Source organism: Nelumbo lutea, chromosome 3 (genome assembly GCF_056320005.1).
Source record: "Nelumbo lutea isolate HS-2025 chromosome 3, American lotus-T2T, whole genome shotgun sequence".
Taxonomy (NCBI): Eukaryota; Viridiplantae; Streptophyta; class Magnoliopsida; order Proteales; family Nelumbonaceae; genus Nelumbo; species Nelumbo lutea.
This window is the reverse complement of record NC_142686.1, coordinates 65,248,194-65,275,136: the sequence shown is the minus strand read 5'-3', so window position 1 is coordinate 65,275,136 and position 26,943 is coordinate 65,248,194. Positions and strand designations below refer to the sequence as shown.

Sequence of the window (26,943 nt, the reverse complement as noted above, 5' to 3'; positions counted from 1 at the left end):
ACTACTTATCAACATTGGGTTGCCTCCCAATAAGCATTTGTTTTTTGTCTGAAGCTCGACCTTCCAGTAGGATCAATGATCGTCTAGGAATAGAGTGGATGGGGTAGGCAACGTTCCATCCACTATATATGGTTTTAGGTGCCGACCATTGACCTTAAATCCGCCTTGTGTCGGGTGAGTGACCTCTATAGCTCCATGAGGGAAAACTTGTGATATGGTGAAAGGTCCAAAACACGTCGATTTCAGCTTGCTTGGGAACAACTGGAGGCATGATTTATATAATAACACTTGCTATCTGACGGGTTTGTCGAAGCCCTCAAAATTATTACTAGTCCCAAAATAAAATATTTGCAGTAAAAGTGGTTCTAGGTCGAATCCCACAGGGAGCAAATCAGTAATCTCTTAGCCGAATGGGTAAAGTAATTGTGTGGGAAAATTAAATAACTAAAATTAAAAGAATAACAAACTAAGCAAACAAGAGAAAATCAGTCTTACCGAATTCTGGTTCAAGGGTTCGGGTTGAATCGATTGGCCATCGATCCTAGGTACAATTCAGCATTCTTGCAATTCAAGCATTTAACCTTAGATTTATTAGGATAGCCATAATAAACCTTGTGTTTTCCTAATTCAGTTGACCAAACCCAGCATTCGATCAACACTTATCACCACTCAACTGGGTACGATAGCGTTCCATGTTAAACAATGATAGCATTAAGATTTGTGAAAACAGTTAAACCAAAATAACAATAATTGAGATAGCTGCAATTACTGAATTTTGTTCCATCGATTCTTTTAGGTTGAACCATGTTAAAACATTGGTCAAAGGCTGTCACGAACAATTGACCCAAAAAAGATATCAACCTAATTGCTACTTGTACCATTATTCGTGACAATTACGGATCACCGAAATCATGGATAGCAGTAGGAAAATCAACATTAATTCAGTTTGTCAGACTAATTAACATTAACATCCAATAAAAATGTGCACAAGAACCAATGAATACTTGAATTAAAAAGAAAGAAAACAAAGTAACTACAGAACCTCACAATGACACAATCGAACCTCCCCCCTTGAACCAGAAAAAGAAGCTTAGCTACTCATGATCTGCGCAATCTCCATGCTCTTCTTCTCCATAGCCGAACTGCCTTCTTGCTTCTTGGTCTTCTTGATGATCTCTTGGATCTTGGAATGAGTGATTGCTAGAGCTGGTTCGCCCCCTCTTTATATAGCCAAAGGAGAGGGCTGTTTTCCAACTCCTTCTTGGAGATCATCTTATCCTTAGGGAGTCTTGATCTTATCTTCTTTGAACTAATCCTATCCTATCTCTTATCTAATGCTCTAATCTCAATCTTCTTATCTCTCTAGGATTACATTCAAGAATTTAGATCTGATAAAACTCTCTCCTTGGAGATTACATTCGAAATTCGGACTCTTAATTCTTGAGTTCGAGTTGGGCTGCTTTAAAACTTGGGCTGCTTCAAGGTACTTGTGCGAGTTGGGCTTAAGTTGTGAAATGGGCCTGGCTGCGAACTTGCTCCGACTTTGGGCTCATTGTCGTACTTGATGCGAGCCGAATCTGTCAAAACCCAAAACATAAAAGTTGTGGGCCTTTCTTTCATCTTTCTAATTCTTCTTGAATTGTCCAATTCGGTGTCCGGAATTGAGAGTTAGGCCCAGATTACTGACTGTCGCCGAAATTGTGCAAAATCACCCGATTTGCCCTGTTTTCTTCCAATTGCCTTCTTTATTGCCCTGAATCAAAATACAAGAGTAATGAGTCCATTTAAGTGATAAATAAATGTAAAAGAGTGAATATTAGGGGATAAAATTAGGGTTCGTTTTGGTCTCATCAAATCCCCCACACTTAAACTTTGCCCGTCCTCGGGCAAGGCAAAAACTCAAGTAACACAAGAGAGACTAACTATTGATTTTCAATCTTTCTTTTTCTGTACATGAGGCCTGGTTCATTTCATGCTTTAGTTCAGACTTGGTAACCTTTCCCTTTTCATCTCTTTCTCCCCTTTTTCTTGTCCAAGAGTGATCGCAAATCACCATTCCTCATGGTCCCAAGTTAAATCGATAGTCAAGGAGACAAGCCTTCCAGGGCTGAAACTCCTTGGACTGCATGGGTGCTCATTGCTTTTAACAAACCAATTCAGCCAGATGCAATTACTTTCCTTTGAATCAAAACAAGGTGTGCTTATTGCCATAAGCTTGCTATGTATCACATCTTCACCACTTAGTGTGAATTCCTAGGATCTGAAGGTGAGAATGGGGTTGGGGTTCTAGGGTGAGTGCATTTTATGCTCTATCTCACCCTTGCCCCCCCCCCCCTTTTTTTTTTTTCAAGATGTGAGTGCATTTTATGCTCCATCTCACACTTGCTTTCATTTCTAGATGTGAGTGCATTTTATGCTCTATCTCACACTTGTTTTTGTTTCTAGATGTGAGTGCATTTTATGCTCCATCTCACATTAGTTACGATTTTATTTTCAAACTCCCTCTTTTTTTTTTTTTTCACAAGAATCACAGGGTTTCACCGCCTAATCCATGAATTCATTGATCGTGGTCTCTATATGCCTAACACAGCAAGTTCTAGAATAATCAACCCATGTTTGACAGATAATTTATGTGAAAATCAATCAAACCCTTATGCATCTTGCCTATTGATCGATTAAAAACATGAGGTACCATATGCAGCCAAGAAAGATTCAGTTAGTCATGCTTGCATCCTATCTTATCTATTCAGCTTAAGCACATGATTCCTGATAAGTTGAAATCGTTCAAGGATAAGTTTCTAGGGAGCAAAAATTTCAAGAAGGTAAGGTATCTCAAATTTCCATCAGATTTTCCTAATCCCCCCACACTTAAGTTATACATTGTCCCCAATGTATGTGATTATGCATAAAGTAGAAGGATTTGGGGGTACTTCCCTGTTTGTCTTGTTGGGTTCCTGCTAAACACAAAAATCAAAACCAAACAAAATAACAAAATTAAGTAAACACAATGGGTTGCCTCCCACAAGCGCAATTGTTTAACGTCGTTATGCTCGACGTCCTCTTTTTTTCTCCTTTAATCCAATAAATACCATGGAATGTCCAACGAGATGTCTACCGTAGAGGGGACATTTGCATCCTCATGGAACATCTTCAATCGATGTCCATTCACCTTGAAGATCTTACCTGTGTCGAGACTTTTGATCTCTACTGCACCATAGGGAAAAACATTAGTCACAGTAAACGGTCCCATCCACCTGGAACGCAGCTTACCTGGCATGAGTTGAAGTCGAGAATTATACAATAAGACTTTTTGTCCAATTTTAATTTGTTTTCTTAAGAGTGCATTGTCATGGAACGATTTGGTCTTTTCTTTGTAGATTCTTGAAATCTCGTATGCCTCTAACCTCAACTCTTCCAGCTCTTGCAACTGGATCTTCCTTTCCTTCCCTGCTTCTTCCATATTCATGTTGCATTGCTTGATTGCCCAATAGGCCCTATGTTCAATTTCCACCGGCAAGTGGCAAGATTTGCCAAAAATTAACCTGTAAGGGGACATACCTATTGGGGTCTTGTAAGCTGTCCGATATGCCCAGAGAGCATCATCTAGGCGTAGGTTCCAATCCTTCCTTCCTGGATTCACGGTCTTTTCCAAGATGGACTTTACCTCTCTATTGGAAATTTCAGCTTGCCCGTTAGTCTGGGGTTGATAAGAAGTGGCAATTCGGTGATGCACCCCATATCTTCTCAACAAGGCTTCAACTGTTCTATTGCAAAAATGGGTCCCTTGATCGCTTATGATGGCTCGAGGAATGCCAAACCTACTGAAAATGTTAGACTTTATAAACCCTACAACACATTTAGAATTATCAGTTTTGGTGGCTTTGGCTTCCACCCATTTTGAGACATAATCGACTGCCCAAAAGTATGTAAGAAAAACCACAAGAGGGGGGAAAGGGTCCCATGAAATCAATGCCCCAAACATCAAATATTTCACATATAAGAATGCGGGTTTGGGGCATCTCATTCCTGTGAGATAGTGTACCTATTTGTTGACATCTTTCACAATTTTTACAAAACAAGTAGGCATCTCTAAATAGGGTGGCCCAATACAGCCCACTATCCAAGACCTTTCGAGCAGTCCTCTTTGGCCCAAAATGGCCCCCACAAGCATAATTATGACAAAACTTTAGAATTGACATCTGCTCCTCCTCAGGGACACATCTCCTAATCATTTGGTCAGAACAAAATTTCCATAGGTAGGGTTTGTCCCATACATAATATTTCACCTCATACTTGATTTTATTCTTTATGGATCTGCTAAGGTTATTAGGCAAAATTCCCATGACCAAGTAATTCACAATGTCAGCATACCATGGAGTCATACCTCTCATGTGAAACAACTGCTCATCAGGAAACAACTCACAAATGGGAGAGGAGTCCTCGTCTTTCACCAACCTACTTAGGTGATCAGCCACCGAATTTTCAGCTCCCCTTCGATCCTTGATTTCTAGATCGAACTCTTGGAGCAAGAGTATCCACCTTATCAGCCTCGGTTTCGACTCCTTCTTTGCTAGTAGGTATCTCAAAGCTGCATGGTCAGAAAAAACAATCACTTTAGAGCCAAGCAAATATTACCTAAATTTGTCTAAAGCAAACACAATAGCTAATAACTCTTTTTCAGTGGTTGTGTAATTGCTCTGTGCAGCATTCAATGTTTTGGAAGCGTAGTGAATGACATGGCTCTTCCCATTTATTTGCTGCCCTAGAACAGCCCCTACTGCATAATTACTTGCATCTGTCATGATCTCAAAGGGCAAGTTCCAATCGGGTGGTTGAATGATGGGTGCAATGGTTAATAAATTTTTAAGCTTGTTAAAAGCTTCCTTGCACTCATCATCAAAATCGAAAGGCACATCTTTTTTCAGCAAACTGGACAATGGCAGAGCAATTTTTGAAAAATCTTTGATGAACCTGCGATAAAAGCCTGCATGTCCAAGAAAAGAATGAACCTCCCTAACATTTGTAGGGTAAGGTAAACTCACAATCAAATCAATTTTTGCCTTGTCGACTTCTATTCCTCTGGCTGAAACTACATGTCCCAACACAATACCCTCCTTCACCATAAAATGACATTTTTCATAGTTTAAGACAAGATTTGTTTCCACACACCTATTCAGAATTTTACTTAAACTATTCAAATAATCATCAAACGAATCACCATAAACAGTAAAATCATCCATGAACACTTCAATGCATTTTTCAATAAAATCAGAAAATATGCTCATCATGCATCTTTGAAAAGTGCCCGGAGCGTTATACAAACCAAAGGGCATTCCTCTGTAGGCGAAGGTGCCGAATGGATAAGTGAATGTCGTTTTCTCTTGGTCCTCCTGCGCAATAACAATCTGATAATACCCAGAGAATCCATCGAGAAAATAGAAGAAAGCCTTACCTGCCAGTCTCTCTAGCATCTGATCAATGAAGGGTAGGGGAAAATGGTCCTTTCGAGTGGCCAATTTGAGTTTTCGAAAATCTATTACCATTCGCCAGCCACCTTGTACCCTCATGGGAATTTAGTTCATTATTTTTACTTTTTACTAAAGTCATCCCAGTTTTCTTAGGCACAACATGAATAGGACTTACCCAAATGCTATCTGAAATTGGATAAATTATCCCTTCATCTAACAGTTTAAGCACCTCTTTCATCACCGGGTTGAGTTTTCTTTGTGGTTCTCTAACCGGTTTAGCATCATCTTCCAAAAGGATCCTATGCATGCAAATCGAGGGGATGACCCCTTTTATGTCGGCTAGGGTCCAGCCAATCGCCTCCTTATGGTCCTTTAGGACATTGATGAGCCTCTCCTCTTGCTCCTCAGTCAACCCTTTTGCAATGATCACAGACAATGTCTCTTTTTCACCCAAGTAGGCATATTTTAGGTGATCAGGTAGGGTCTTTAGTTCTAGCTCCGGAGCCTGCAAAACAGAGGGCAGCAGCCTTGCATGAGAAACCTTTGATTGAACATCAGAAATCCTTACCTCATGTTCAGGTTCCAGAGTATCATAGGATGCATCGATCTCCTCCTCCCTGTCCGATTGTGCCTTATATTCTAGCTCATCATCCATGTCCTCCTCTCCAAAGACTTCCTGCATGATGTGTGGCTCATTGTGACACTAGCAAGTGCACTATCCGTTCAAGTAATAAAGTAGTGAGTGAAGTATCGTTCCCACAAGGATTTAGGAAACAATTACCAATACTAAATTGAGCACTTCTTATCTGATCAACAAATAAATCAAAACTTTAATGAAAGCTAAAAAAAAATCCTAAATTAAAATCTATCTAAATCATTGGCCCAATTGCCTTCAAATCAGGTTAGAAGAGTAAGCAGTAAATGTCAATCTCAGAATTCAGCAATCTATCAATTTGGATCATTCGAATAAATCATGATTGAGCCTTGGTTTGGTGAAACCCCAAGGTCATGAACAGCCTTTCTCAAGTGCATGTTCATCCTATGCATGAGTAACGGTTCTTCTATCTCTAGCAAAAATCTAATCCCCATGCATGCATTTCTTCAAACACTTCTAAGGCATCAATTCGAATCTGAATTGATCACCAACTGAATTGTGCAAGTTATCTCTAACCTTGCACTCAATTCAGTTCTTGAATAGTAGATCTGAATTCCTAAAGTCTCTCTCAAGCACTCTAGGAATTCCAAGCTGTAGATTAATTCAGCCAATCTGAAAATTGCAGATCTGAATTCTCTTTCAAGCAATTCAGATCTTGCAATCTCAGATCTGAGAATTCAGATCTGAGTTTTGAAGGTTAGTTGGCCGAATTAATCTACAATAACACCCTTATTCAAGAAACTTCAAGTACAATTCATGACCATTTGAATGAATCAAAAAGAATTAGATTGCTGAACTGAAATTTTACAAGCTGAAATACATCAAGGAAGAATGGAAAAAAAGAGAAAGAAGAAAGAAAATATAACAAAGAAACTGAATTCGAATCAAAAGAGAATGAAACTACAATTGATTTATTACAAAAGATCTTTGAATCACAAACCCTCAATTCGAACTCACCTTCTCTTCTAGCTTGCTTGTCTTGAACTTCCATCAGCCCTTCTTCTTCTTCTTCCTTGCGCCTAGCCTTCTTCCCTTCTCTTCTCTCAAGGTGGCCGAACCTCTAAGAGTGGGAGAGCCTTCCTCTCAAGCAATTGAACACCTCTCCCCCCTCCTAGAGGCCTCCTTATATAGTTTTTCAAGGGGGCTCTTGCCCCTTCTTGAAGTCTCTAGAATTGGGTGTATTACACCCCTCATGAACCTTCTAGAGTGCTCCCTCCTTCTCTTCAAGAAACTTCTAGGAGTTGCCACCCCTAGCTCCCTTTGGGCTGCTATTTGGGCTACAACTTAGCTTGCTTTTGAGCACATGTGGGCTACACTCTAGGCTGTTATTTGGGCTAAAAATGGGCTGGGCCGAAATTTCCTTCTTGCTAGGCTTCTTCCCTTGGGTTTTCCAAAGAGTTACCTTGCACTACTTGGGCCGAATGAAACTCCCTTGCTCTCATGGCTGGGCCGGGCTGAACTTGATAAATTTTGGGCTTTCTTTTCTTGCTTTTGCCTTCTTTTTGTTGATTTGGCTCCCCCTGAAATCTTTCTTGCAATTAAGCTAAAATAGGGCAAAATCTAATTAAACCAGCATAAAATTTCATGCAAAAACCTCATAAAATATAGATAAATTGTAGGTTCATCACTGCACAATCGAGTCGATAGTATCAATAGAGCAGATCGAATGACACTCACTAGGATATTTCATTGCATCAAAAATATTAAATTTTACAATCTCTCCATCAAACTCGACGAAGAGGGTACCCTCGTCCACATCTATTTTGGTCTTGGCCATTCTCATGAATGGATGACCTAATAGAAGTGGGGCTGAACTCGTGGCTGTGTCTTCTTCCATCTTCAGGATGTAAAAATCAGCTGGAAAGATCAAATCGTTAACCTGCACTAATACATCCTCAACAATTCCTTCTAGGTATGCATTAGAACGATCAGCCAATTGAATAACAACTCTAGTCTCTTTTAAAGGACCTAGTCTCAATGCACAGTAAATCGAGTATGGCATGACATTAATAGATGCACCTAAGTCCAGCATGGCACGCTCGATTCGTTTATTGCCAATCACACAGGGTAGGGTAAACATACCTGGATCAGCACGCTTTTCTGGTAGGGTCCTCTTGATCATGGCTGAAATGTTCTCTCCTACTCTTTCCTTTTCATCAATTCGCAGCCTCCTCTTGTTAGTGCATAACTCTTTAAAAAATTTTGCATATTTAGGGATTTGTTTTATTGCATCTAGCAAGGGAATGTTGATCTCCACCTTCCTGAAGGTTTCTAACACTTCTTGTTCATATTCCTCTTTCTTTGAATTTGCCAACCTGCTAGGAAAAGGTGGTACAACATTAGTAACCTTAGGGAGAGGGGGGTCCGATTTTACCTCAATGGGGCTATCGTTTGACCCTTGTCCTTCCTCTTCCTTGGCTGCCTTCGATGGTGAACTTGGTTGGGACTGCAACTCTCTTCCGCTTCTCAACACCACCGCACTTGCATTCCCCAAATTCTGAATGCTAGCTCGCATTTCCTGCTGAAATTGCTGAGTATTAGTAGTTAGAGCCTTAACTATTTCATCCAAAGACATACCTGAATTCGGGGGTTGGCCTTGTGCTGTGATGGGTGTTGAAAACTGGGGCTGTCGACTGAGAAATTGGGGCTGATATTTCTGCTGTCCTCCTTGGGTCCCGTAGCTTAAGTTTGGATGATCTCTCCACCCCGGATTGTAATGATTGGAGTAAGGATCATACTTTCGTTGGGGCTGGCCCGGGAATCCTCCCACGGCATTGACTTGCTGCATCGGGCCATCTTGGGTCCAGCCATCTTATGAAGGCCCAAGGACTGTGGACAGATGTGAGATTAGCCCATCAGGTATATTATCCCTAAATGGTCTTATAGTTAACCTCTCAGCCCATAATGATCAAACACTACCCGACAAGAGAGGACCTCTCCCTCGGCTGCAAGGTACAGTGTTGCACTCTCTACTCACATGGATCCTGGGAATTAAAACCTTTTTGCAAATATTTTGTGAAACCATAATATATATAAATATATTTTGCAAAAAAAAAATCTCAACAATTTGAAATCAACTGTCGGTAGTTTAGGTTTCCATCAGAGAGAGTGCATTCCCTGATCATTCACTTTGTTTAACAAAGGGGCTAATCCTATCACTATGATCACCCACTCAGGTGAATTCTCGGACTACCCCAACATACACAGGTGTTGACCCCCTTTAAGGATCTCACTGATTGCCATATCAAAGATAGCCCAATCCAACACCTAGTGCAGTACCATAATCGAGTCTAGGAGTCTGGTGTAACATTCCAGTTTTGCCCATCTATTTCCAAGGTCCAGGGCAATACTGGAATTTGGTTCGGATCAGGGTTTCAAGAATGTTAGAGAGTTTTGTATGCCCTTAGCTCCAATCAGTTTGATGTACTTATGACATTTATTGTAAATGGATAAAGTGGATATTTGATTCATGTTATGTGGTGTGTGTTTGTGTAATACCCTTAAAATCGGATACTTACGAGACTTGTGTTGGTTTAGAACATTCACAGCTAGTGGGTCGGTTTAGGGAGACCTATCTTGATAAGGCTGACACTGATGTGCTGCCAAGTCGATTGAGGTGGCCTGTCTCTGCCACCAGGGTGAGAGCCGAGGTACATGTAGTGTGGGATTAGCTTGAGACCTTGAACTGGACCAGAATTCCAGTATTGCCCTGGACCTTGGCGATTAGTGGGCAAAACTGGAATGTTACACCTGACCCATAGACTCGATTATGGTACCACACTAGGTAGCGGATTGGGCCATCTTTGATTTGCTAATCAGTGAGACCCTTAGAGGGGGTCAAAACCTGGGTATGTTGAGAAGGTTCATGAACCCATCTGAGTGGGTGATCATAGTGACAGGATCAGCTCTTTTGTTTGACAAAGGTAATGATCAGGGAAATGCACTCTCTCTAATGGTTCAATCATTGAAATTTTGTTTCGCAAAATATATTTATGCAATATAATATATATATTACAGGTTTCCAAAATTGGACTTTAAATGGGCTTTAAAATGGGCTTTACAGATATTTAATTGATTGGATCAATTCTTCCTACATGTGATGTATGGATGTGTGATGTGTTGCGTTCATGGGCCATAAGCACTTGGCCCATGCAGATACGATAGTGGCTCTTGCACACACCATGGCTAAATGCAGATCATTGCCATGGTGTCCCTTATGGTCATTGGATGGCGTTCCCTTCATGGTGGGCCCCACACCCCTGAAAAGGACACGTGTGGAAACCCTAGCCGAATTGGGCCACCAGAAATCTGGCTTTGTGAAAGCCAGTGGGAGCCACTCAGGTTTGACCTAAAACTAGGGCGTAACTTGTTCCCTCCTAAAATATGAGTTCATGTGATAGGGAGATCCATATGATGGAATTTCTAAAGGCTTTCCGTCATTAGCATGAAGATGGGTCCTTCAAGTGATGAGGGGAAGCACTAGAAAATGGGTCAACTGATTTGCTGCTGGATCTGTTGGATTGTTTCATATGATGATAGGGATGTCATAGACCGATGTGGGAGGAGCTTCACCAGAAAATGGGAACTCTCTCACGGTACCTTGGCGTGGTCGAATATGAAGGGTGAGCACTCATTGGACAGAAAGGTTTACCCGTAAACGGCTATGAACCTTATCTGACAGAGGCCAAAGGGAAAGCTCATGTGATGAGTAGATATGATCCTTCACAGAAAGATAGTGGGGTTATGCAGCTGAAACAGTTGGCTCCATGAACCCTATGTGGTTTCCCACATTTCCAAGAGTTGTAATTGTTGCAGTCTCCATCACTGAGATAGGGGGGAAATCCCGGTGATAAACAAATGGAAATGGGACATAGATTAAAAGCCATATCTATGTAGATAACATGAATCAAATTAGGTTGTGGACTGATGTCTTGCTATTTTACCAGAAAATGGCTAACGAACAATTCGCCAAGCATCTTGATGACAACAAACTTAAAGGCCCTATTTATGCCGATTGGTACCGTAACCTCATGCTGGTACTGACTTTTGAAAAATTGGATAAAGTTGCCGAAAACCCCACCCTGGAGCGTCCGGGTGATCGAGCTTCTAAGGCCCGTAGAAGGGACTACCTTAAGTAGGAGGAAAAGAACTCCCTGACCCGCTGTTATATCATACCTTCTCTGGACAATCCAATATAGAGGTAGTTCGATTAGATCGAACTGGCTAAGGACATATTGGACAGTCTAAAAACTATGTACGAAGAACATAATCGTTCTACTCAGCAGAAGGTCTTGAAGCAGTTCATGACCGCTCAAATGACCTAGGGACAACAGGTGCTTGACTATTGTCTTTGGATGATGGGATACATAAACGAGCTAGAAGCCCCAGGGTCCGGGTTAGACCACGTCACCAAGGTAGACGCCATTCTGAATTCTTTACCTCCATCCTACAATAAGTTTGTCATGAATTATAACATGAATAAGCTGAATGTCAGCTTAAAAGAGCTCAGCAATATGTTGCAATGAGCTAAGGAACTGATTCATAAGGATGAGCCCGTCGCCATGCTTATGGAAGCAGGCAAGTGTGGCAAGAAGAGGAGGTCTAAGAAGAGGCCCTAGAAAAAGGGCAACAAATTCAAGAGACAGAAGAAGGACAAGGCATCCGATGCCTGTCCCTATTGTCACCAGACCGGCCCCTGCCTATCTGGAATCTAAGAAAGGTAATCCCGAATCCTGTGTTATAGAAACCAATCATAGTGACAGGATCAGCCCCTTTGTCGGGCAAAGGTAATGATTGAGAAAATGCACTCTCTCTAATGGAAACCAAAACTACTGGCAGTTGATTTCAATCATTGAAAGTTTGTTTTGCAAATTATATTTATGTGATATAATATATATATTACAGGTTTCCAAAATTGTTTGCAAAAGATTTTAATCCCTGGAGTCCATGTAAGAGAAGAGTGCAGCACTGTACCTTGCAGTCAAGGGAGAGGTCCTCCCTTGTCGGGCAGTGTTTGATCATTATGGGCTGAGATGTTAAATGTAAGGCCTTTGAGGGTTAAACCTGATGGGCTAATCTTACATCTACCCATAGTCCTTGGGTGTTACAAGGTGGCTTGGCCCAAGGACCACTTAGTGTAAGCGTTGGGCCCATAGAATCCATATGATGGGCTCAAAGGATTCACTAGGCTTTCTAGTGAATTTGGCTAGGCCTTGTGACAAAGGCTAGGCCGAACCCTTGTGGCTGATGTGTAGATCAATGTTTGGGTCCCATGCCATATAGAGAAAGCCCAACTAGGTAGCAATTTGGAAGGTTTAAGTGAGCACATACACTTAATGGGCCAAAAGCCCAATACGAGCTGGGCTAATTAGATTAGCTTGAATGGGGCGAATTTGAGATATGGACCAGCCTTAAAGGATAAGGGAAAGTCCCTATCCACTCAGTAGGTGTCCAAAAGGATTCTTGATTTCATCTCCCTACCGTCTCCTTCCTGCCACCGCCGCCTTTAGCAGTTCATCTCCACTCATGTGGGAGTCATCAAGTAGGGTTCTTGATTTCAGTTCTTTGTGAAAGAATTGAAAAGAAGTTGTGCTTACCTACCATCCAGTGGGTTCTTGTGAAGAACATTGTTGATTCTACTCTATCCTACATTGTGCCATTTTCAGTGGGAGTAGTCTTTGGTGACTTTTCTGGGCGTGAACACTTTCGTTGGGGGATACTAATTCTCCGTATCAGGCATCTCCTTCTCTTACTATTTTGTTTAGATTTGGTTCGGCTCTTGATTCAAACACCAACCTTCTTGGTAGCACATCAGTGTCAGCGTTGACAAGATAAATCTTCCTAGATCTATCCAATGGCTGTGAAGATTCTAAACTAACACGAGTCTCATAAGTGGCTAGTTTAAGGGTATTACACAGAAACACACCAAAATAACATGAATAAATTATACACTTTATTCATTTACAATAAATGTTAATAAGTACATCAGTCTGATTGGAGCTAAGGACATAACTATCTAACAGTTCCTACTTACACTTAGGTCGAATTGGGTACAAGTCAGAGTCCCATACTTTCCACTTGTTTTTCAAACACTTTATGTGTCAATGGCTTAGTCAATGGGTCTACCACATTCTCCGCTGATGCTACCTTTTAAATCTGGATGTCCCCTTTACCAATAGTATTATCACACAACAGTGGTAGGATTCCAAATTCTAAGATGAACCATTTCATCCATAGGCATCACTTATGGCAATGTGCTCGGCTTGGGTTGTGGAATGTTATTCTTACTACACAGGACCCCATCATGAAGATGTAACCAGATATAGTCATTCTATCATCTGGTTCTGATTGAAAGTCGATATTAGTGTATCCAATGATTTGTAGTGAACTACCATCGAATACTAGACAAAACTCTTTTGTCCTTTTAAGGTATTTTAGTATGTGTTTCACATCTATCCAGTGCTCTTGACCTAGGTTAGATTGAAACCTACTTACCACACTCACTACCTGAGCAATGTCAAGCCAAGTGCACAGTATGTCATACATGATGCTCCCTATGGCTGAGCCCTAGGGAACCTCTCTCATGCCCTCAATCTCCTCGGATGTCTTGGGAGACATACCCATAGAGAGAGTGACTCAGTGCCTGAAAAGAATATTTCCTTTCTTTGAGATTGATGAGACTGAAAAGAACCCTATTTTTGTCCCCTAATTTTCATCATTTTAGCACTTAAATGGACTCATTACTCTTGTATTTCGACTCAGGGCAATAAAGAAGGCAATTGGAAGAAAACAGAGCAAATCGGGTGATTTTGCACAGTTTCGCCAATAGTCAGTAATCTGGGTCTAACTCTCAATTACGAACTCCGAATTGGACAACTCAAGAATCATTAGAAAGAAGAAAGGAAGGTCCACAACTTTTATGTTTTGTGTTTTGACAGATTTGGCCCGAATCAAGTACGAAAATGAGTCCGAAGTCGGAGCAAGTTCATAGTCAGGCCCATTTCACAACTTAAGCCCGACTCGTAGAAGTACCTTGAAGCAGCCCAAGTTTTAAAGCAGCCCAACTCGAATTTAAGAGTCAAGAGTCCAAATCTCGAATGTAATCTCCAAGGAGAGAGTCTTATCAAATAGGACATATTAATTCTGACTGTCAATTAGGTAATCATTTTGCTTCACATGAGAATGCTAATTTTATCTCTCATACTGGCAGGCCGAATTTCAACCCTTACTCGAACACATACAACCCAGGGTGGAGGAATCATCCAAATTTTTCATGGAACAACAACCAACAAAAAGCACCCATGGGATTCCAACAATAGCTGCCCCCATAAGAAAAGAAGAGTAATTTGGAAGAAATGATTTCTAAGTTCATCAATGCTACTGAAGCAAAGCTCCAAGAACATGATAAGAATTTCTTAAGTCAAGAAGCATCAATCAAGAACTTTGAAGTCCAAATGAGGCAAATTGTCAATCTGTTGTCGGAAAGAAAGAAGGGACGGCTGCCTAGCAATACGAAGAAGAATCCAAGAGAGAAAGTAAATGCCATAGCTTTGAGAAGTGTGAAGACAATTGGCGAGACCCTGAATGATGACAAGGAAGCTAAAGTAGCCGATTCAAAAAAGGAGACTGAAGGGAGTACACCTAAACTGAATTTAGATGCTATTAAACTTCCTCTCCCCTACCCTAGAAGAGTCTTAAAAGCTAATTTGGATAAACAATTTGAAAAATTTTTAGAAGTATTTAAAAAGATTCATATTAATCTCCCTCTTCTTGTTGTATTGTCACAGATGCTGAAATATGCCAAATTTTTGAAAGAGGTGATGTCGAATAAAAGGAAATGGGAGGAATGTGAGATGGTGAAATTGAACGAAGAGTGCTCAGCCATCCTCCAAAATAAATTGCCCCCAAAGCTTAAGGATCCAAGGAGTTTTTCTATACCTTGCACCATAAGGAGTATTGAATTTGAAAAAGCTTTATGTGATTTGGGTGCTAGTATAAATTTAATGCCCTACTCTATTTTTAAAAAACTCGGGTTGCATGAACTAACACCTACTACTATTACCCTGAAATTAGTTGATAGAAGCATTAAATATCCTAGGGGAATAGTAGAAGATGTTTTAGTCAAAGTGGGCAATTTTATTATTCCTACTAATTTCATTGTGTTGGATATGGTGGAAGATAGGACAATGCATCTGATTTTAGGGAGACATTTTCTTGCTACTGGTAATGCTTTAATTGATGTGAGAAAATGTCTACTTACCCTTAGAATCAATGGTGAAGAAGTAGTGTTTAATGTATTTAAAACCATAAAATATCCCAACACAATTGAACATGAAATTTATGCAATCGATTTTATTGATGTTTGGGCGGCTGAGATTAACCCATCAAAGTTAGATGATCCCTTTGAAAGCTACATTCTTAATTCGTGTAAAAACATGCAGGTCATGGAGGAAGAAGCAAAGGAGGTAGTGAACTATTTGGAGGCCGGTCAAGAAGGGCTCAAGCTAAGACAAGGTAATACTCATTATATTATGTTGTTGATTTCTAATAAGAGACAATTACCCTCTATTTTGCAGGCCCCTATTCCAGATTTGAACTCACCCATGATGGATGGAAGGGGAGCACACCGAAAGCTGCAACCACGAGAATTAGAGGATCTGATTCATGATTATTAAAAATAGGGAAGTTTGTTTTTCCTTTTTCTTTTTGTTTTTGCATTTCTAGTTTAGTTTTTCTACCCTCTCTTTGCATTTAACCTCACAAAGGGGACAATGTAAGTTTTATGTGTGGGGGAGGGGATTTAGAATTTAGTTAGAATTTAGATTGTATTTTAAATTTTGATTTAGGTCATATTTTTCTGCAAAAAAAAATAAAAGGACTCAACTCTTTTGGAATCAATTGAAACAATATTCAGGGAAAATTCTTGTGGACCTAGTAATGAGGTACAATTAAGAAGTACACAACCTATCTGAAGTCATTTCCAGTTAAGCTAGTCCTAAATTCAGGTTTAAGTAAATAGGGTGAATATTTTTGGTAGGATGGAGCATAAAATGCACCTACTAGCCAGCAATTCAAACAGTAGGAGGGAGAATAAAATGCACCTACTGACCAAGTAATCTTAAAAGTGAGATGGAGCATAAAATGCATTCACTTCCACCAAGGAGAGAAAAAGAAAAAAAAAAAAGAGAAAACAGAGAGAAAAAAACAAAGAGAGAGAGAGAGGAGATAAAAATGTTTTCCCTAGTTTACTACCTGGTTTGTAGTAGCAAAAATTGGATTGACCGATGAATAAGTCGTGTATGAATTGGTTGTGTTGATTTAACAGTTTGCAATAGTTAACCTAGAATATTGTGGAGAAAGATGAAGGGGAGTTGAGTTTAAAAATTGGTAGGATAGTTAGTTGGTTCCTGTTTAGTTTTGCTTGAGTTTTGTCTTGCCCGAGGACGGGCAAAGTTTAAGTGTGGGAGGATTTTATGCGAATAAAAATTATCGTATTCTTATCTATGAATATCCAGTCTTTCTACACTTAATTTACATTTAATTTGACTCATTACTCTAGTATTTTGATTCACAACAAAGAAAGAAGTTGCAAGAAGGAAAACAAGGCTATCGGATGTTTTTTTACAGTTTCGGCATTGTTCAGTAATCTGGGCCTAACTCTCATATCCAAACTCCGATTGGGGTGATTCAAGTTGCACTGCAAAGATAAGAGCGAGATCTATTCATGTTTTGAGTTTTAACAGATTCGGCCTGCAATGAGGTCAAAATCGGGCCCGAAGTTGAAGCAAATTTGTAGTAAAGCCCAGTTCACAACTGAAGCCCAATTCACAAAAACGCCTTGTAGCAGCCCAAATTATTAAAGAAACACAATACGAATTCGAAAATAAAGAATCCTATCAGATTTAAATTTGTGATGTAATTCTAAAAAGTTAAAGATTGAGATCATTAGATAAGAGATAAGATAAGATAGGATAGGATGAATTTAACCTAGATTATCTATTCTAGAGATAACACCAAGTGGTTGTAACAGCCCCCCTCCCTAAACCATATCAAGGGTTGGGCGAATTAGCTTTGGGCGTCAATTAATAATTGAATTATCAATTACTGAAGTCCCTCTAAAGTAAATCAAGAAGATCATCAAGAAACTTCAAGAAGGAGATCAGCAAATCAAGAAAGCTTCAAGAAGGAAGTGGCGGCAAGAAGAAGAGATCTCAACACCATGGGCAAATTTATGAGTTCTTTCTTTCCTCTTATTTGCTTTATTTCCTTTATCATGAACTGATTTGTTTTTAAATAGGGCGGTGGAAAGCCTAACCATGATAATGAATATATTTTTATCATTATGATTTATCTAAGATCGTGATTTCCATATAGTCTATGAATTATTTGCTTAATGCGATTAGGAGTGGCCATCTCTTAATTGATTCGGTTTATATGAATGAATCGGGAGATGAATTTATATATTCGACCACATAATTCATGGTCTGAATTGAATGGTATATATGGATATATACACATGATTCATCTGAATATATGAGTTTTTTCTTGCACTTAATGCATTCCTATCATTGAGAACTCTAGTCGAGGGATCGAGGGGTTACTTGATAGAAATAGGTTTAATATATATTGGGAAAGAATATTAAATAAAATTGAAAAAAACTTCAGCTTTTGGGAATGAAAAATGATCTTAGTTAATCGCATCCATTAATATTCATTAGAATGGTTAGGTGGACCAATGGTCCTAGCGATTTCACTCATTGCATATTTGGTTATTGATTGCCTTAGCTTTTATTTTCTTTTTCTATTTTTATTTTTAGTAGTTCTTATTCTTAAATCTGAATTTCGACTATCCAAATAATTATGGAAGAATATAGTTCTAATACTTATTTTCTTAAATCCCCGTGAAAACAATATTTTTATACTATTTGATAACTAGTGCACTTGCTAGGGTTATAATCATAGCTATACACATCTTATGGAATGATCTCGGCTGTATTCCCCACCTTTTCCCTTAAACCAAATACAACCTGCTAACCCATAAAAGCTTGGGTCACCATATGGCCATCTACATCACATGGAATTGGGATCTGTTGTGAGTGCCTCACTTCGACCTCAAAGCCACATCAGTACAAATAGGGAAGATACTGTCACGTCGGTGTGAGGCATACGCTCGGTGAGGAGCAGATACGGACGGGATCATCACCTGAATCTGATAATCACACACCGCTTCGTCATAGGCTCATTCTAGCTTTCTATTGGCTGAAAGAGGAATTTGCTTTGGCATTTATGAACATATTATCAAATACCAAGAATAGATTTTAGAAATTTTCAGCATTCTGCCTTCAGGACCAATTCCAATAATACCACAACTATTCACTACAGTTCCGTAGGGCAGGGCTAAAAGCGAAGTGGTCTCAACAAGATGTTATTTTATCTAATTCATCAAAGCAGGGCCACTTCAATAAATCAAATGCTTTAATTTGATTGTTTCAGCGTTCGTTATCAGAATGCATGCCCTAGCCTCCCCGTGAATTTTTGAATGGGAATGTGGTTGTATCTGGGTGTCTGCAGGGATACAGTATGGCGAAAAATCTTTTGCTCCTTTTAAAGAACAGGGAATGCATGTTTTATTCATCGAGATGTTCCTAATGCACGACTGCAATGGGAAGCAATCATGTGAGGAGGAAATCCCATTTCCTTTGTTTAATATCCAACAAAGTTCGGTTTAATTATGTCGATAACAGAAACCATGACGCATCCGTCTAGATTTCTTGTTTACCACGGGACGAATGAGTGATGGGGTTCTCTTCTTAATCTTCAAAGTTCAAACCATATTGTCGTAATCGATAGTCTTTCCAACTCTTTCTGTGCAACACTTGCATTTATTCTTCATATCTGTCAACCAATATTCGTGTACTAGAATATGATAATTTCCATCAAGTATCAACCAACCATTAACCATCATGAATCTTCTGGCATCGACGCATCATTAAGAGTAGTGGATCACAGACTTCTCCAAATAACGGTCAATTTCAAATTTGTTCACATATACATGAAAGAATAGATAAACTTTTATTGTTAATTTCAATTTTTTGATCAATTTAATGATCTGTCCGGTCATCATAAGTTCTACTGAGTGAAGAACACAAGAAAACAAGAATCAGTCCGTCACCACACACGTCATTACTGCTACGAGCTAGCCCATGTTCTATTTAAACTCTGTGCTCTTATGGACTTGCCCGCTATAACTCATCACAAATTTGTACAAAGCACAAAGCTCAAATCCACTCCCAGCTCTCCACCATAACCACAGCACACTTGAATCTGCTCATCAAAATAACCACACAAAACACTTGAATCTGCATTCCAGAATCAAGAATCCAGGATCCAGGCTCCAGCTGTGTCGCACCCCCACTTCCTGCTTGTGATGCTCCCTGCTCAAGGCCACATCAACCCAAGCCTTCAGTTCGCCAAGCGCCTCATACGCATCGGCGCTGAAGTCACCTTCGCCACCAGCATCTCTGCCCACCGTCGCATGTCGAACGCCTGCAACCCAGATGGCTTAACCTTCGCACCCTTCTCAGATGGCCATGATGACGGCTTCAAACCCACCGACAGCATCGAACACTTCCTGTCCGAGCTGAAACGCCGTGGTTCAGAGACTCTCAGAGAGCTTATTATCAGCCTAGCTAGAGAAGGCCGCCCCATTACCTGCTTGGTTTACACCCTCCTCCTACCGTGGGCCGCAGACGTCGCACGTAACCTTGATGTCCCCTCGGCTCTTCTCTGGATTCAACCCGCCACTGTCTTCGACATCTACTACTACAACTTCACTGGCTATGGCGACCTCATATGTAACAACAAAAATGACTCCTCGTATACTATAGAACTACCAGGTCTACCACCACTCACCAGTCGAGACCTTCCCTCCTTTTTCCTACCTTCCAATACCTATGCTTTCGCTTTTCCAATATTCCATGAACAGATCGAAACCTTGGAACGAGAAACCAAGCCACGAGTTCTTGTAAACACATTTGATGCTTTAGAGCCTGAAGCACTGAGAGCCTTTGAGAAGATTGATTTGATTGGAATTGGGCCACTGATTCCGTCGGCTTTCTGATACGCTCAAGTTATCTAACAAGAGGGAGAGGGATCTACAATAAGGAGAAGAGAGAGAGAGAGAGTTTGTTTGTAGAAAAGCCAATGCCAATTCCATTCATTCAGGCTATATTTATAGCCTAATGGTGCTACAAACTGGGAGTAGAAATAGGAACTACTGCCCCTTAATCTTAGGAGCTTATCAACAAAAAAACAGAATGCACTTATCTAGGAAACAGAATGCACTTATCTAGGAACAGAAATTGAAGACTTATCTAATGCATTTATCTAGGAAACAGAATGCATTTATCTAGGAGCAGAATTGAAGACTTATCTATTCTAACAGAATTAAAACTGAATGGATAAGGCTTATCCCAACTAAGAGCTAACATGACCGGGTCTTCTGCTGCTATCCACTTTGACCGGGTCTTCGGCTGCTGCATGCATGCACGTATCATTCTCCTCCCCCCCTGAAGGACCCTTGTCCGCAAGGAAGTCGGGATAAGCTTTTCTGAAGCGCCATTCATTCTCCCAGGTTGCATCCTCAGCTGGCGCCCCAATCCATTTGACCAAGACTTCGGATTTTGGGCGGTACTTGCCCTTGTGAATAATACGGCGATCCAAGATTGCTTCCGGTTGGGGTAGGATGGTCGAAGTATCCGAGATTGGAGGAAGCTGAGTGGAAGGGGTGATGGGTCCCAAGTGCTTCTGCAGCAAACTGACATGAAACACATTGTGGATTTGAGAGCCGGGGGGCAAGGCTAAGCGGTAGGCTACTGGACCAATCTTCTCAATGATTGGGTACGGCCCAAAATAACGTGGGGCGAGCTTCATGGAACGCCGAAACGCCACTGAGGTCTGCCGGTAAGGCTGTAGCTTCACATACACGAAGTCACCTGCTACGAACGAGACTTCTCGTCGGTGCTGGTCCGCTTGACATTTCATCCGGTTCCGGGCTACCTGGAGGTTATGTTGTAGCTCGCGTAGGATGATGTCCCGGTCACGCAAGTATTCGTCAACTGCCCCTACTTGAGCTGTACCCGGTACATAGGTCAGGAGACTAGGGGATGGGATTCCGTAGACTGCTTCGAAGGGTGTCATTTTGGTAGAAGAGTGAGTGGAGGTGTTGTAGCTGTATTCTGCCCAAGGAACCCACTCTACCCATTTTCACGGCTGGTCACCTGCAAAGCACCGTAGATATTGCTCCAACGTCCGGTTAACAACTTCGGTTTGCCCATCGATTTGGGGGTGGTAACTGGAGCTCATACACAATTTCGTCCCATGCATCTGAAAAAGTGTCTGCCAGAATGAGCTGATGAATACCTTGTCACGGTCGCTAACAATGGATGTTGGTACTCCGTGTAGGCGGACAACGTTGGCAACAAATGCCTTCGCAACTGTGGTGGTAGTGAATGGGTGTTTTAAGGGAATGAAGTGGGCATATTTTGTCAACCGATCCACAATTACCATGATAACCGTGTACCCATTGGAGGAAGGCAATCCTTCGATGAAGTCCATGGAGATGTCTGTCCACATTTGAGTAGGAATTGGTAATGGCTGAAGCAATCCCGTTGGTCTCATGCAATCTGTTTTGAAGCGCTGACATACATCACATTGTTGCAAGAACTCCTTCACCGTCCAACGCATGTGGGGCCAAAGGAAGCTGTGTTTGATGTGAGAGAGGGTCTTATGAAACCCAAAGTGTCCCCCTACAGGGGATGAGTGGCAGTCCGCCACCACCTTTGAAATCAAGGTGGAGGTGGGGCTCAAATAAATCTTGTCCCCCTTGAACCATACCCCATCCCGTTGAAGCAACTTGTGGGAGGGTCGCTTTTTCATCAATTCCCCATAAAAGGTGTCTTGTTTGACCTCTTCTTGTAGCGTCGGCCACCAGTCTGCGTGTGGTATAGAGATGGAAAGAAACTGAAATTCAGCCATACGTGACAAGGAATCCGCACCTTGGTTCTCAGCCCCTTTTTTAACTCAATCTCATAGTCGTAGCCCAATATCTTTGGCAGCCACCTCGTTTGTGCCGGTGTGGTTATCCTCTGCTCGAGTAAATATTTAAGACTTTTTTGGTCGGTGCAGACTGTGAATGGTTTCCCAAGCAGATATGGGCGCCATTTCTTAACGGCTTTGACAATAGCTAACATCTCCTTCTCATAGGTGGATAATGCCAAGGCTGAACCTTTCAATGCTTCACTGAAGTAGGCCACCGGTCGGTTTTGCTGGATGAGGATGGCGCCAATCCCGGTTCCACTCGCATCGCATTTAATCACAAACCGTTGGGAGAAATCTGGTAGACGTAGGATTGGCGGTGAAGTGAGTGCCTTCTTCAATTGCTGAAAGGCCAGCTCTGCTGCCTCGTTCCATTGAAATCCCCCTTTGGTCAACAATTGGGTTAAGGGAGCTGCAATGCTTCCGAAGTCGCGGATGAACTTCCGGTAATATCCTGCTAACCCGAGGAAGCCACGGACCCCCTTTGCTGATGTCGGTGTAGGCCATGCGAGAACAGCTTGTATTTTGGCTGGATCAATGGACACGCCTTGTTCTGAAATCACAGGACCCAAGTACTCGACCTGCGAAACCCCAAATTGACATTTTGACATTTTTGCAAATAATTTGTTAGAGGATAATACAGTTAGAACAACTCTCAAATGAGATAGGTGGTCTTCCCATGATTTAGAATAAACCAGAATGTCGTCGAAGAAGACCAAAATAAATTTCCGGAGGTATGGGCGAAAGAGGTCGTTCATGAGGCTTTGAAAAGTTGCAGGTGCATTCGTCAAGCCGAACGGCATCACTAAGAACTCATAATGCCCTTCATGTGTTCGGAAAGCCATTTTAGGAATGTCTTCTTCTTGCACTCGAATCTGATGCTATCCCGACCGTAGATCTAGTTTGGAGTAAAATTTGGTGCCGTAGAGCTCATCTAATAATTCATCAATCACGGGAATGGGATACTTGTTTTTAATAGTGATTTCGTTCAGTGCTCGGTAATCCACGCAAAACCGCCAAGCTCCATCAGCCTTCTTCACTAGCAAAACCGGCGATGAGAATGGGCTATTGCTTGGTCTTATCAGCCCTGTCTGCAAAAGCTCCTTCACCATCTTCTCTATTTCGGTCTTCTGGTAATACGGGTATCGATATGGCCTCACACTCACCGGTCCTTTGTCGGGAAGCAGTGCAATCCGGTGGTCATGTGGTCGTTTAGGAGGCAGGCTTGTGGGCGGCTCAAACACATGGGAAAATTCGGTGAGAAGGTGGTCCATCTCGGGTGGAAGAAAACCTGGTTGGCCGCTGCTATGTGAAGGAACTATTTGAAAAAAAAATCTCGTACCTTGTAACCCATTGCATTCCTTGTTGGTTAAGGCTTCGATGCTGGCTCGTCCCAATCCTTGGAAGGTGCAAGAGAGTCCCTCCTTTTTGAACGTCAACGTTAGTTGTTTGTAATCCATCTCGACGGGTCCAAGCGTCTCTAGCCACTGTACTCCCAACACCAACTGGCATGCTGCGACGGGAAGAGCATAATAGTCAGCGGTAACGGGGTGTCCTTGAATGGCAAGGGTGAGAGATCGGCACTGCCCCATACACTCGATCTTTTCACGGTTGGCCACCATAACTTGAAATTTCTTGTCTCGGTTCACTGGCAACCCGAGCTTGGAGACGATGGCTTGGTCAATGAAGTTGTGGGTGCTGCCGCCATCAATTAATACGGTCACGTTCTTGTTTTTCAGTTTCCCAAGAACACGTATGGTTTGCGGGTGCTCAGCTCCTGCAATAGCGTGGAAGGAGATTTCAGGGATGGCTTCTTGGTTTTCCTCCTCTGATTCGACAGTCTCCGCGTCCGCCGGTTCGGGATCCTCAATCATGAACAGTTGTGGACGTGCACAACGGTGGCCGGAGGTGAACTTCTCATCACAGTAGTAACACAGCCCCTTCTCACGACGTTCTTGCGCCTCCTGGTTGGTGAGTCGCCAGAATGTTGAGGAAGGAGCATTGGAAACCTGGTTTGCGCGCGAGCTTGGTGGAGGCCCAAGTACACCGGCCATGGGGTTGGGCGACGCCTTCTGGGTTGTCATGGCTGATGGGGATCGAATCGGTTGGCTAGCTCTCCGCTGTAAGTGATTTCGTTCCTCAATTAACCGGGCCACTCCAATCGCCTCTATCAAAGTTCGAGGCTGCTTGATCTTCACATCTAAACGAACGTCATCACGAAGTCCTGCAATGAAACAGCCAATGAGAAAGCTCTTGGGCAGGCCGTCAACTTGGTGAGAGAGCCTCTCGAAGGCTTCTTGATAAGCCGTCACATTGGTGGTTTGCTTTAGGCGGGTTAATGCCTCTGATGGGTCCTCATAGTCGGTGGGGCCGAACCGTTGTAACACCGCTTTGGAGAGTTCTTCCCATGTGAGCGGTCCGCGATGCTTGGTCAACCACCTGTGCCACTGTAAGGCGATGCCTTCCAAATGGAAGGAAGCTAGCTGCACTTGTTGGTCCGGAACAATATTTTGAAATTCAAAATACTGCTTCGCCTTGTAAATCCAACCGTTCGGATCATCCCCATTAAATTATGGGAATGGCAGCTTGACGTGTTGATGAGGGTGGTCATGGGTGGAGCTTGAACGGGAAGTATGGGGCTGTGAGGATTCTTCATGGGCGAAGGGGTTGGTCTCGGGAGTGGTATTGGGAGTGGTTCGTGAGGCTCGAAGGGCTTGGAGTTCAGTTAACACTACTTGCAAGACAGTGTTCATTTGGTCGAAGCTCGACTCATGTCGTGCTAAGGTTTCATTGACCTCATTGCGGAACTCCGCGTTCGTCTTTCCACGGGTGTCCATGGTCGAACCGGCTCTGATACCAATGATACGCTCAAGTTATCTAACAAGAGGGAGAAGGATCTAGAATAAGGAGAAGAGAGAGAGAGAGAGTTTGTTTGTAGAAAAGCCAATGCCAACTCCATTCATTCAGGCTATATTTATAGCCTTATGGTGCTACAAAGTGGGAGTAGAAATAGGAACTACTGCCCCTTAATCTTAGGAGCTTATCAACAAAAAAACAGAATGCACTTATCTAGGAAACAGAATGCACTTATCTAGGAACAGAAATTGAAGACTTATCTAATGCACTTATCTAGGAAACAGAATGCACTTATCTAGGAGCAGAATTGAAGACTTATCTATTCTAACAGAATTAAAATTGAATGGATAAGGCTTATCCCAACTAAGAGCTAACATGACCGGGTCTTCTGCTGCTATCCACTTTGACCGGGTCTTCGGCTGCTGCATGCATGCACGTATCACTTTCTTAGACGGCAAAGACCCATCTGATAAATCCTTTGGAGGAGATCTGTTCCAGGGTTCGACAGACTACATGGAGTGGCTAAACTCGAAAGCGGATTCATCTGTGGTCTACGTATCGTTCGGAAGCATCGCTGTGCTACCCAAGCGGCAAATGGAAGAGCTTGCAAGCGCGTTGATAGAGAGTGGCCGGCCATTCTTGTGGGTCATCCGGAAGAATGAGAACGCTTCAGAAGAAACGAAGAAAGAGGAAGAAGCGTTTCTGAGTAGGATCGAAGAGCAGAAAAGAGAAGGAATGATAGTGCCGTGGTGTTCTCAGGTTGAAGTTCTCTCACACCCTTCGGTGGGTTGCTTCCTGTCGCACTGTGGGTGGAATTCAACGTTGGAGAGTCTGGTGACTGGGGTTCGGGTGGTGGCGTTTCCACAGTGGACGGACCAAGCGACGAATGCGATGTTAATAGAAGGTGTTTTCGGTACAGGGGTGAGGGTGAGAGCAAAGGAAGGAGAAGGAGATGGAGTAGTTGAGAGGGAGGAGATCAAGAGGTGCTTAGATATGGTGACGGAAGGAGAGAATGGGGAAGAGATGAAAAGGAACGCCAGGAAATGGAAAGAATTAGCCTAGAAAGCTATGAAGGAGGATGGTTCTTCTGATAAGAATCTCCGGCGGTTTGTGGAAGAGATAAGAAAAGATTGTTCTGTAGTTTAGATTGTATTGGTTGTAAATTTAGTTGCTTTGCGTGTGGGTGATGAGGATTCAAATTAAACGTTGGACAGGATATGTATGTTAGTTTACTTATCACTTTTTCTAATTGTAATTAATCTTCTTTTCTTACTTTAGAAGAGTTCTTATTCTTCTTGTGAAGAAGCTATAAGTATGGGATTTTTTGAGAAATTGGTTTGAAGAAACTAGGTTGAAAGATATTGATTAAAGGAAGGACCTCACATGGGGGACACTCTTTTGATTTTCAATTAGAATCTACTAAACAGAAAACACTGCCATTAATTTTAATTTTGTCCAACACATCAATCCACTGGTGCTTGGAAGTTGGAACTGAAAAACAATAACAGAATAGTGACAAAATTAAAGGAAAATAAGATTCTGCAAACAAAGAGTAACTCCACTTTTCTTGATGGATCCAGCAACACTTGGACACAACCTTGGACTTCACAAAGCTGATAATACAATCCCAATTGGGCAGAACTTCTTGGAGGTTTTGATAGCCTTCCAATAAAGAGGATATTCAGTGGTGCATTTAAGACTTCTACTCTTTCCCTTTTATAGGTAATTGCCACAACGTCTCTCCAATGAAAAAGGAAATAAGAGCCGTACCAAGGATAAACTTCACGAACATTAATCTTGTTCTAACCCTTCGAATTGAGACAAGTGTCTTAATGATCATGATTTTAAACCACATGATCACTCAGCCCA

General features: G+C 41.8%; 1 pseudogene across 1 annotated transcript; it reads left to right on the top strand.

The window, feature by feature from the left end:
- The first annotated feature begins 14,477 nt into the window (after nt 1–14,477).
- LOC148865356 (phloretin 4'-O-glucosyltransferase-like) lies at nt 14,478–26,386 on the top strand (annotated as a pseudogene). Its single transcript, XR_016109590.1, has 5 exons — nt 14,478–14,813; nt 14,910–14,978; nt 15,564–15,636; nt 19,461–20,234; nt 25,517–26,386. The product of XR_016109590.1 is annotated as a phloretin 4'-O-glucosyltransferase-like (transcript).
- The last annotated feature ends 557 nt before the right edge of the window (nt 26,387–26,943 follow it).